Source organism: Schistocerca piceifrons, chromosome X (assembly GCF_021461385.2).
Source record: "Schistocerca piceifrons isolate TAMUIC-IGC-003096 chromosome X, iqSchPice1.1, whole genome shotgun sequence".
NCBI lineage: Eukaryota > Metazoa > Arthropoda > Insecta > Orthoptera > Acrididae > Schistocerca > Schistocerca piceifrons.
The window spans coordinates 805,477,435-805,489,139 of NC_060149.1; positions in this window are offsets into that span (position 1 = coordinate 805,477,435).

Sequence of the window (11,705 nt, forward strand, 5' to 3'; positions counted from 1 at the left end):
GGGCGCGCGTGGTACGGACATGTAATAATGCCTAACCGGAGAATAATTGCGGGATAACTAAACCGGTGATTCTGGTAGGGCTAGTGAAGTTAAGCAGAGAATAACTTTCGACAATGACAGCAACAGTTACAGAATTAATGGCAGCAAGATTGTTTGTCAGAACGAGGAAGGAGAAGAAACGGGGACATCACACAAATTATGGAAGAATATGACGATTCCATATTTATATAAAAAATTCATACTACTACTTTTTGATCTCACACTTGAGAAACTGGTGCGTATGAATAAAATGTGAAATTGTTTTTCTAACGTAAAGCTTTGTGCATGACCTTTTGTGCCAAAACAGTCTCGTTTAATTGGTGTGTGTTGCAATTGCTGCAATATTAGAAAGGCGTATTTTGTTTTATCTAACAAACAGTGACAAAAGAGACGTAACCAGATCGAGAAACCACACTAGGCTTGGGTATTTTTTAGCAACTTTTTCAGAATTAGACAACAACATTTAGATTTTTCATGTAGCAAAACGTGTGACGAACTTTGAGGCAATATATTCATTCGCAAAAAGGAAAGCACACCATGTAAAGCTGTAGCAAGATTAGAGGGACAAAAATGCTAGGACCTAAGGATTGAAGAAATGTGTACTGTCTTGTTTGTCTCTTGTCTGTACTAGTTTTATGTATCCTATATTTAATTTTATGTCACAAAAAACAGCAAGTTATTAGCTAATAGGCAATAAAGAGTGCAAATTTTCTGAGAGTTCTTGTTCTCCCGGTTACAAATAATGGCATCCAGTATTAACTTTTTTTTTTTTAAGTGGGGCAGGATATCAAACTGGCTGACTGGGAGCAGGAGAGGCACCACAGAACACTTTAATTTCCATTGTCCTGAATATAGTTTGATGGCATGCACTACAAAATATACACATTTGAGTTCTGCAGACCGAAATACAGTGACGTGCAGAAGAAGAATGCTGTGCGAAGAGGCGTGGCACCGCACTTTGGCACCAAATAACATGTCCTACATTTCCTCGAACGTGTATGTTTTTATGTATCAGACTGTTCAGAAAGATGTGAGCTACGAAATGAACATATATTTGAAAAGTCGAGTTTTGTTAATTTTTGACTTCCTATCTCAAAACGCTCAAGGGCACTATCTAGTATTGCCCCGGTTCACCGTTTCGGAAATATCGTAGATCTGGGGCTGATACGCATAGCAGTCTGAGTTATAGTGGAGAGTCTCCACGTGACCTGTGTTTACAATTTGTAATTTTGCTGTTTCCTCGTCGTTTACTGCTCTCATCTCAAATGAAAACGCAACGGTTTCTGTGTCCGGGAGCTATCAAGTGAATTAAAATACATTCACATAATTACGGAAGGCTAAAATATGTTACTAGTTTCAGATTTTATTTCCACCTTTCTGACAGTCAAGCATTAATCGCCGTGCAAAACAATGAAGTTTTTTTTGTTGGTTTGGTAAAGAAATTTGGCTTTTATTAATCTTTTCCGCTGATGTAGTCAATTTATTTGAAATGAAGTGTTTAATTCCACACTATTGGCTAGTTTCAGCTGTTCGCTGCATTTCAAATGCACGTTTTCATCTTCTAGCACATATAGCATTATGCCATAATAAAGAACCAAACGTGAGATAATACAGTACTGGTTCTCGAAGAGAATTTACATCCTGAAAACCACATTGAAAAACTTAACATCAAGTCGAGGCCTACTTCATTGGGAATCTGGACATACGAATGTGCACTTTAAGTCGAATTATGCATTTTTGTATGGTAAACGAAATTCCAATGCTCTTGGAGTATCCTCTTACGTCTTGTTTCTATTACGACATACTATAAGATCTTTTAATGTTTTACATGCGCAAACATACGTAATTCCTACATCATCTTAGCTTCGCAAGTGTGGTGACGCCAGTTATCTGGCGCTCTCTGGAAACCGCTTAAACGAACCTGTTGCTAATAGGTCGTGGGAAAATATTTGGAATGGCGATTTGAAAAGCGTTTACTTTCAAAGTAAATTTCCTTTTACGCAAGGTGAACTATGTGCGAGAATGTATGATGAATTTCTTAATCACAGAGCGTTGACTCTCATTTAAAAATCAACTCTTTGATGACAAGCCATTTAGAAGAATTTCGAGCGCAGAAGATCAGAAATTTATGTCGTTATTAAAAATTTTACTGACACATTTGTTTGATATGTCTTAAAGGGTAACACAAGCAAAAAATATCAACTTGATATGTGAAACTTAGCTTCTCTTGCAGCTTATTAATCTTCGAGACCAATATTATATGTGAAAGCTTTTCTTTTCTTGTAGCAACCGCCTTACTTGACAGTGATGTTATTGGCTGACTACATCATGTGTCTAATGTTCTGAATACCCGCTGTCATCGGCTGGCGAGATCATGTGTCATGAGCTATGACTGGCTTACAAAAGTGCATCGCACTCTCGATTTCAATGCTTCGGAAAGTAACATGCGCTGCCTGGTGGAATTCGAATTTACACTTTCGTAATACGAAAACATGGAGTGTACATGTTGCTGCACATAAAAGATGTATTTTTTCCCCTGAGTTTCGTTTTCTAAAGTGCCGGGAAATTCTACACTCATGTTTAAAATGGTAACCATTCAAAGGATTGATACTTTTACAGTTCCGAGGGAAAGTGTGTCACTCAACTCACCTGGGAGAAAGTTTATTTTTAACGGGGAAATCCGGGAATTTTTTTTGATTTTCCGCGTATACACCTTGTAAATAGTCAAATTCCTTGTCTCACTTTAAGCCAGCTGCAGAAGAAACAAGTGATCTAAATTTGCTAAATTGTCAGCAGATGTATAACCCATGATGACAATATCTTCCAAATAGTTTGTACAAGAAGGGAATTTTGCTATTAATTGTTCCAGGAACTATTGAAAATTAAGGAACTCAAGCACTTCTGAATGGTAGTCTTTAATACTGGAATAAACTTAGGTGTTTATCTCACAGTATTGTTAGGACTTCTCATGAAGGGGTAGCTAAGTATGCCTCGTGTAAATCAATCTTGGAGAGGAATCTTCCCTGTCCCAGTCTATCTACTTGTCCTTCAGTTGTGGGAAAGGAAAATAATCCATGATGGTTTGTGGGTTTACTGCTGCTTTAAAATCAGCACACTTAGGTGTTTATCTCACAGTATTGTTAGGACTTCTCATGAAGGGGTAGCTAAGTATGCCTCGTGTAAATCAATCTTGGAGAGGAATCTTCCCTGTCCCAGTCTATCTACTTGTCCTTCAGTTGTGGGAAAGGAAAATAATCCATGATGGTTTGTGGGTTTACTGCTGCTTTAAAATCAGCACACTTAGGTGTTTATCTCACAGTATTGTTAGGACTTCTCATGAAGGGGTAGCTAAGTATGCCTCGTGTAAATCAATCTTGGAGAGGAATCTTCCCTGTCCCAGTCTATCTACTTGTCCTTCAGTTGTGGGAAAGGAAAATAATCCATGATGGTTTGTGGGTTTACTGCTGCTTTAAAATCAGCACACAGACACAAACATGATGGCTTTTTGAGTATTACCAAGGACAATGCCCACTGACTTGCAGAAATGGGTTGAATAAGCCCCCCCAGTGTCTTTCCCTCGTTTCAGTTTCTGAGCACCCTGCTCACACATTGCATGAGGGATAGGACATGCATGAAAAAATCGCCGTTGCACATTGCCTGCAACAGTAATGTGTGCTACAAAATGTTTATCCCTTTCTAAACCTGGTTCAAAACACTCCTTGTACTTATTATACCAGTCAGAAACATTAGTGTGAGAGACTCAAACACTGATTTGTAATGTATTGTCTTGTATGCATAGGTTGAACGAATCAAACAAGTCTAAACCAAACATGTTTGCACTGTTTCTAGAACAGAGTGCATGAAATGATGCACATTTCGTAACTCCACGAGAAGTTGCTGACAGACTGCACTTGCCAAATACTGAAAATTCGTGTCCATTGTAAGCAGACAAGACAGAAGTAGCAGCTGTAGTTTTGGGCTACTGATCCTATCGTGTGTGTCTTTATTAATAAGGGAAATAAGTGTACCAGTATCTAACTGCAATTTAATTGTCTTTTTGAGCCACTCTTAATTGAACAAAAGCTTGTTTTCCCATCTGTGTACAGTAGCAGAAGAGGCCTGCAGTACGGAAGTGCAGGTTGTTGCTGGCACTTGTTCTAGTGGCCTCACCAATATAGAATAGTTAAGCTGCAGCTGTGCACCCACATGACATTGGCCGCTGCCTGAGAGTGGGTTACTGTGTAAAAGCTCTGCTTGAATATGACATTGCCATCCACACTGGAAACATTTTTCATTACAACAAGGACAAGATTTTTGGTCATGATTCAAAAAGCACTGAGGACAAGATCTCTTCACAGTTTTCTGTATGACATGTCATTTCCCATGAGATTGAAAGTTTTTATCTCTTCCCATGAACCATAGACCTTGCCATTGGTGGGGAGGCTTGCGTGCCTCAGTGATACAGATAGATGTACCATAGGTGCAACCACAACGGAGAGGCCAGACAAACGTGTGGTTCCTGAAGAGGAGCAGCAGCCTTTTCAGTAGTTGCAGGGGCAACAGTCTGGATGATTGACTGATCTGGCCTTGTAACACTAACAAAAACGGCCTTGCTGTGCTGGTACTGCGAACGGCTGAAAGCAAGGGGAAAGTACAGCCGTAATTTTTCCCGAGGGCATGCAGCTTTACTGTATGGTTAGATGATGATAGCGTCCTCTTGGGTAAAATATTCCAGAGGTAAAATAGTCACCCATTCGGATCTCTGGGCGGGGACTACTCAAGAGGATGTCGTTATCAGGAGAAAGAAAACTGGCATTCCACGGTTCGGAGCGTGGAATGTCAGATCCCTTAATTGGGCAGGTAGGTTAGAAAATTTAAAAAGGGAAATGGATAGGTTAAAGTCAGGTATAGTGGGAATTAGTGAAGTTCGGTGGCGGGAGGAACAAGACTTTTGGTCAGGTGAATACAGGGTTATAAATACAAAATCAAATAGTGGTAATGCAGGAGTAGATTTAATAATGAATAAAAAAATAGGAGTGCAGGTAAGCTACTACAAACAGCATAGTGAACGCATTATTGTGGCCAAGATAGACATGAAGCCCACGCCTACTACAGTAGTACAAGTTTATATGCCAACTAGTTCTGCAGATGACGAAGAAATTGATGAACTTTATGATGAGATAAAAGAAATTATTCAGGTAGTGAAGGGAGACGAAAATTTAATAGTCATGGGTGACTGGAACTCAATAGTAGGAAAGGATGAGAAAGAAACATAGTAGGTGAATACGGAATGGGGTTAAGGAATGAAATAGGAAGCCACCTGGTAGAATTTTGCACAGAGCTAACACTTGGTTCAAGAATCATAAAAGAATGTTGTATACATGGAAGGAGCCTGGATATACTGACAGGTTTCAGATAGATTATATAATGGTAAGACAGAGATTTAGGAACCAGGTTTTAAATTGTAAGACATTTCCAGGGGTGGATGTGGACTCTGACCACAATCTATTGGTTATGAACTGTAGATTAAAACAAGAAACTGCAAAAAGGTGGCAATTTAAGGAGATGGCACCTGGATAAACTGACTAAACCAGAGGTTGTACAGAGTTTCAGGGAGAGCATAAGTGAACAATTGAAAGGAATGGGGGAAAGAAGTACAGTAGAAGAAGAATGGGTAGCTTTGAGGGATGAAGTAAAGAAGGCAGCAGAGGATAAAGTAGGTAAAGAGACGAGGGCTACTAGAAATCCTTGGGTGACAGAAGAAATATTGAATTTAATTGATGAACGGAGAAAATATAAAAATACAGTAAATGAGGCAGGCAAAAAGGAATACAAATGCCTCAAAAATGAGATTGACAGGAAGTGCAAAATGGCTAAGCAGGCATGTCTAGAGGACAAATATAAGGATGTAGAGGCTTATCTCACTAGGGGTAAGATAGATACTGCCTACAGGAAAATTTAAGAAACCTTTGGAGAAAAGAGAACCACTTGTATAAATATCAAGAGCTCAGATGAAATTCCAGTTCTAAGCAAAGAAGGGAAAGCAGAAAGGTGGAAGGAGTATATAGAGGGTCTATACAGGGGTAAGGTACTTAAGGGCAATATTATGGAAATGGAAGAGGATGTAGATGAAGATGAAATGGGGGATACGATACTGCATGAAGAGTTAGACAGAGCACTGAAAGACCTAAGTCGAAACAAGGCCCCGGGAGTAGACAACATTCCATTAGAACTACTGACAGCCTTGGGAGAGCCAGTCCTAACAAAACTCTACCATCTGGTGAGCAAAAGGTACGAGACAGGTGAAATACCCTCAGACTTCAAGAAGATTATACTAATTCCAATCCCAAAGAAAGCAGGTGTTGACAGATGTGAAAATTACCGAACTATCAGTTTAATAAGTCATGGCTGCAGAATACTAACGTGAATTCTTTACAGACGGATGGAAAAACTGGTAGAAGCCGACCTCAGGGAAGATCAGTTTGGATTCTGTAGAAATATTGGAACACGTGAGGCAATACTGACCCTACAACTTATCTTAGAATCTAGATTAAGAAAAGGCAAACCTACGTTTCTACCATTTGTAGATTTAGAGAAAGCTTTTGACAATGTTGAGTGGAATACTCTCTTTCAAATTCTGAAGGTGGCAGGGGTAACATACAAGGAGCAAAAGGCTATTTACAATTTGTACGGAAACCAGATGGCAGTTATAAGAGTCGAGGGGCATGGAAGGGAAGCAGTGGTTGGGAAAGGAGTGAGAGAGGGTTGTAGCCTCTCCTCGATGTTATTCAATCTGTATATTGAGCAAGCAATAAAGGAAACAACTTTAAGGTTCGCCGATGACATTGTAATTCAGTCAGAGACAGCAAAGGACTTGGAAGAGCAGTTGAACGGAATGGACAGTGTCTTGAAAGGAGATATAAGATGAACATCAACAAAAGAAAAATGAGGGTAATGGAATGTAGTCGAGTTAACTCGGGTGATGCTGAGGGAATTAGATTAGGAAATGAGACACTGAAAGTAGTAAAGGAGTTTTGCTATTTGGGGAGCAAAATAACTGATGATGGTCGAAGTAGAGACGATATAAAATGTAGACGGGCAATGGCAAGGAAAGTGTTTCTGAAGAAGAGAAATTTGTTAACATCGAGCATAGATTTAAGTGTCAGGAAGTCGTTTCTGAGAGTATTTGTATGGAGTGTAGCCATGTATGAAAGTGAAACATGGACGATAAATAGTTTGGACAAGAAGAGAATAGAAGCTTTCGAAATGTGGTGCTACAGAATAATGCTGAAGATTAGATGGGTAGATCACATAACTAATGAGGAGGTACTGAATGGAATTGGGGAAAAGAGGAGTTTGTGGCACAACTTGACTAGAAGAAGGGATCGGTTGGTAGGACATGTTCTGAGGCATCAAGGGATCACCAATTTAGTATTGGAGGGCAGCGTGGAGGGTAAAAATCGTAGAGGGAGACCAAGAGATGAATACACTAAGCAGACTCAGAAGGATGTAGGTTGCGGTAGGTACTGGGAGATGAAGCAGCTTGCACAGGATAGAGTAGCATGGAGAGCTGCATCAAACCAGTCTCAGGAGTCAAGACCACAACAACAACAACAACAACAACAACATGTTTACTTAGTGTCGTGCACTTTCAACAACAGAAATATGTGGAACCTCAAAATCAACTTCAGTTGTGCTGACAAGGCTAGATTCCACAGTAGACAGAACTGTTTTTAGATCAGGATCAAGCAGTTTAAGAATAGCAGTGTGAGTATGTGCAGCTAACATATTCTGCATAATTGCATCACGTAACATGACATGTCTCTAACTGTTTCTACAATAACACTTAAACATACAATGTCTTATAAGCTCTGTGATTTCAGCAATCCACTGTCTGAAAATTTGTGCCAACTGCTTCTTGAGTCCAAAAAATGTAAACCTTGCTCCTGTGATGTGCACCTAACTGTTGTAATGATCATTCAGTAGCCAAACCAGTGTGCCATAACTATTAGTCTCGGGACAAGAGTTGTGGCACAGTGTTAAACATCAATGGTACATGTCAGATCCAAACATCAAAAGAAAAAAATTCTTTGTGTGCCATACCTATAATGTTGTATGCATTGAAGTGGGCCTTCAACTGTGCCCTACATTCAGATCAGTCCTTTCCCATAGCACTGAATGGGCGAAATTTGGGTGCAGCAACTGGTGGCAGTGCTGCTTGCTGTGACAGGAAAGTGGCCCTTTGTTGGACACTGAACAGCAGGTATTCAATCTGTTGCACCTAAAACTGAACAACTTAGTGTAGAGACATCTCCTGTGGCAGCTTAGACATGATTAAACACTTTACTTAATGCACAGAAAGAATTGAATGTGAGACAAGGCAAACTCCAGATAGCTAAAGCATGCAAACATGCACACATCAGCCTTTGGAAGCAGATGAGGCAAGTCTATATAATGACCAGTGTCAGTGTCGTGTGCTGTACAGACAAAAATACACTTTCAGTACAATGGTGGGTTCTTTTGTTTGCTGCAGGAGGAGATTGAGTGGAAACTACAACACCTAAAATATTAGTTCATTTTATTACAACATCAATAAGAAGACTCAATTAACATTGTACAATCCACTTCTATAGGAAAGCCATAACTAATTACAGCTGTCTCTTAACATTACCGTATCACTTGATGCAGAACAAAATAGCAGTCTCTCACTCAATACATTCAACAATTACTTCCATGTTGAGTTCTACGTAATACATTGGTCACACAGCTGGCCTTCTAGAAGACAATGCTCATCTTGATGAATGATTCTCTGACTGACAGAGAGAGTGCTCTGTTCTTGGCTATAAGTAGAAGTGGCAATCTGGTCATGTAGCGAAACGTTTCTGGGCATGGCTACACTGGTGTCCCTCATTCTTCGATACAGCTTGTAACCTTCTGGGCTTATGGTTACCACCCCTGCATTATGTTTTACTAGATCAATACTCTTATATCTCCAGCTATAATTAAATTCAATTACTTTTCGATAATAGGAAAAGTCTTTTAGAAGAATAATAGCAATACCAAACAATAGTAGTTACAATACCCTCTGCACCATAAACAACCAAAATCAGATTCAGGTAATTAATATATGGAAAATGTTTAGATAAAAGAATAATATATTTCGTTCTCATCATCTGTAAATGGTAGGAATTAAATCTTGAGCCTAATTAACAACATATAGATAATTGATCGTTTAGCATTGTTAGAATGCTTATTTCTGCAATTTCAATATTAATGTGATTTTTATGTGTTTAGAAAATGTCTTAAACCTGTTCTAGCAAAGTAGGGAATATTATAGTGTGTTTGATAATGTTGTTTAACTATTTCATATTATAAATTATGTTTTGCATTATTATAACCAGTAGTACATTGTAGGAAGAGTGTAAACACTTGGCATCGAGTATTGTTAAGGAAGATAAGTGTTGCTCCCACTAGACAACAAATCTGTGTCTACAGTTGAGATAGCCAGTCGTTGTGGCCGAGCGGTTCTAGGCACTTCAATCCGGAAGCGTGCTGCTGCTACAGTTGCAGGTTCGAATCCTGCCTCGGGCATGGATGTGTGTGATGTCCTTAGGTTAGTTAGGTTTAAGTAGTTGTAAGTCTAGGGGACTGATGACCTCAGATGTTAAGTCCCATAGTGCTTAGAGCCAGTTGAGATAAGTTCTTGGTGCATGATTCAGGTTTGGATTTACAATAGAGCAACTCGTGTGTTGGGCATTGTCTAAAACAGCACATTAGAACAGTGCAGTGATAGATTATTTCGGAGTGTTAAACAGTTTGATTTAATATCGCAAAAGGCAGAATGATATGTGACTTTATATTCATACTTTGTTGAGTATTAGTGTTGAACAATGCAATGGACCTCACACACACATTTCTATCAAATTACTGCATCTGGACTATTTAATATCACCAGTGTAGTATGTGCTACCATCAGTTAGCTGTAGTAGTAACAACGAGGCTTATTACAGTGAAGATTGATCATGAGCTCATAAGATACAGGTTTTGAAGTGAATAAATCTACGTACTTACTTTAATTCAGTTGTGGTCTACATCATTATAGTGAAATCCATAATGGTATCCTGTATTTATTGAACAAGCATATTTTAGCTCATGTATGCAGTCGTCAAGGGACACCAAAGGCAAGATATTCACAGGTATTTAAACCATTTTTAACTACTCACTAACTGGTGGGACGTTACATATGGTGCCTCGGTTTGAGGAAAACAATGACATTTATTGTTGTATTGGGCGTAAAAAACATAGCGCATATAGTGCTCTGTCAAGTGAAGAACTGTTATTGAAATTAACGTTTGGGAATGCATAGAAGTGTGTGTAGTTTTTGGAACTGTTTACTTCAAAATAACAAGTAGTACAAAGTTTGCCAGTGGGAAAGAAGAGGACGACGTCAGTTCAGAAGACTCAGCCTTTTGGAAGTTCCACAACCATGCGCTTTAGAACTTCAGAAGTAACAAGATGCAGTACGTTTACGATGCGGATGCAGCCAAGTACATGGAAATGGCAGATGTCATCTGAAAGATAAAGAAGGCAGATTGACAGCCTAGAACAGGTATATACATAGTGCTAAACATAAATTTTGTGTGTAAACATTGTTGAGTTGTGTTAATATAGGATCATGGATAGAGATAGGGCAGATGGAATATGTATCATTCAAAGAAATGAAAATATGCCTGTTTTTAATGATTTACCAAAATTAATGTCTGGAGAAGGGAGTGGAGATGATAGCGGTGTAAAATTAGAGGATTCAAAGTTTCACAGTGGAGAGAGTAGCAGTTCCACAATGGGCGAGACTGCAGTTGTAACAACTCGTAATTTTTATATCCGTAATATTAAAATTGAAGAAACTAATGTAAATCCAAATAGTGATGTTGTGACAGAGAAAAAAGTTGTCTCACAGGAACAAATTGATGTAAGGTTAAGTTTAGGGAATAATGAAATGTTAATGGTCATGGCTAGCTTTGACAACAAAATCAGTGGTCTAGCTAGTAAAATGAACAGTAGCATGAGTAGTTTGAGAAGTGATATGTGTACTAAGAATGACATAAGTAGTTTAAAGTGTGAAATGTGTGTTACTGTTCACAGCAAAATTAACAAGTTGGAATCAAGTTTCGACCTAAAGTTACAAAAAAGTCAGCAGGACCTTGTGAAGGCTTTAAATGCAACCATTGGTCTAAAGATGAGCAACAAAAGATATTGGATGACTTCTGGGGTGGAGGCAGATATGATGATAGGAATGGAATGATTACAGTGTTTTCTGAAAAGTGGATTGGAAAAGTGAAGTATTTGGGTCTTAGTGGTGAGTCAGTTATTATGGGACTGGAAAACAAGTTGCCAAGTAAAATAAAAGAATGGCTTGTTCCAGCTCCTAGAGATAATATTTTTGGGTTATGTAGGAACAATAGAGAGAGCAAAGGCTGCAGTGGAAGAAACTAGGAATTATGGAAATAGGGATAACCACAACAGAGAATCCCATGCTAACAGGGACAGAAACTTCAGAGAGGAGAGAGGATACAATAATTATAGAAATGCTGGAGAAGGAAGAAATTATAGTTATGACAATGGTCATAGAAGTAATAGGAATTTCCAGAATGAACAAAGAAGAGACA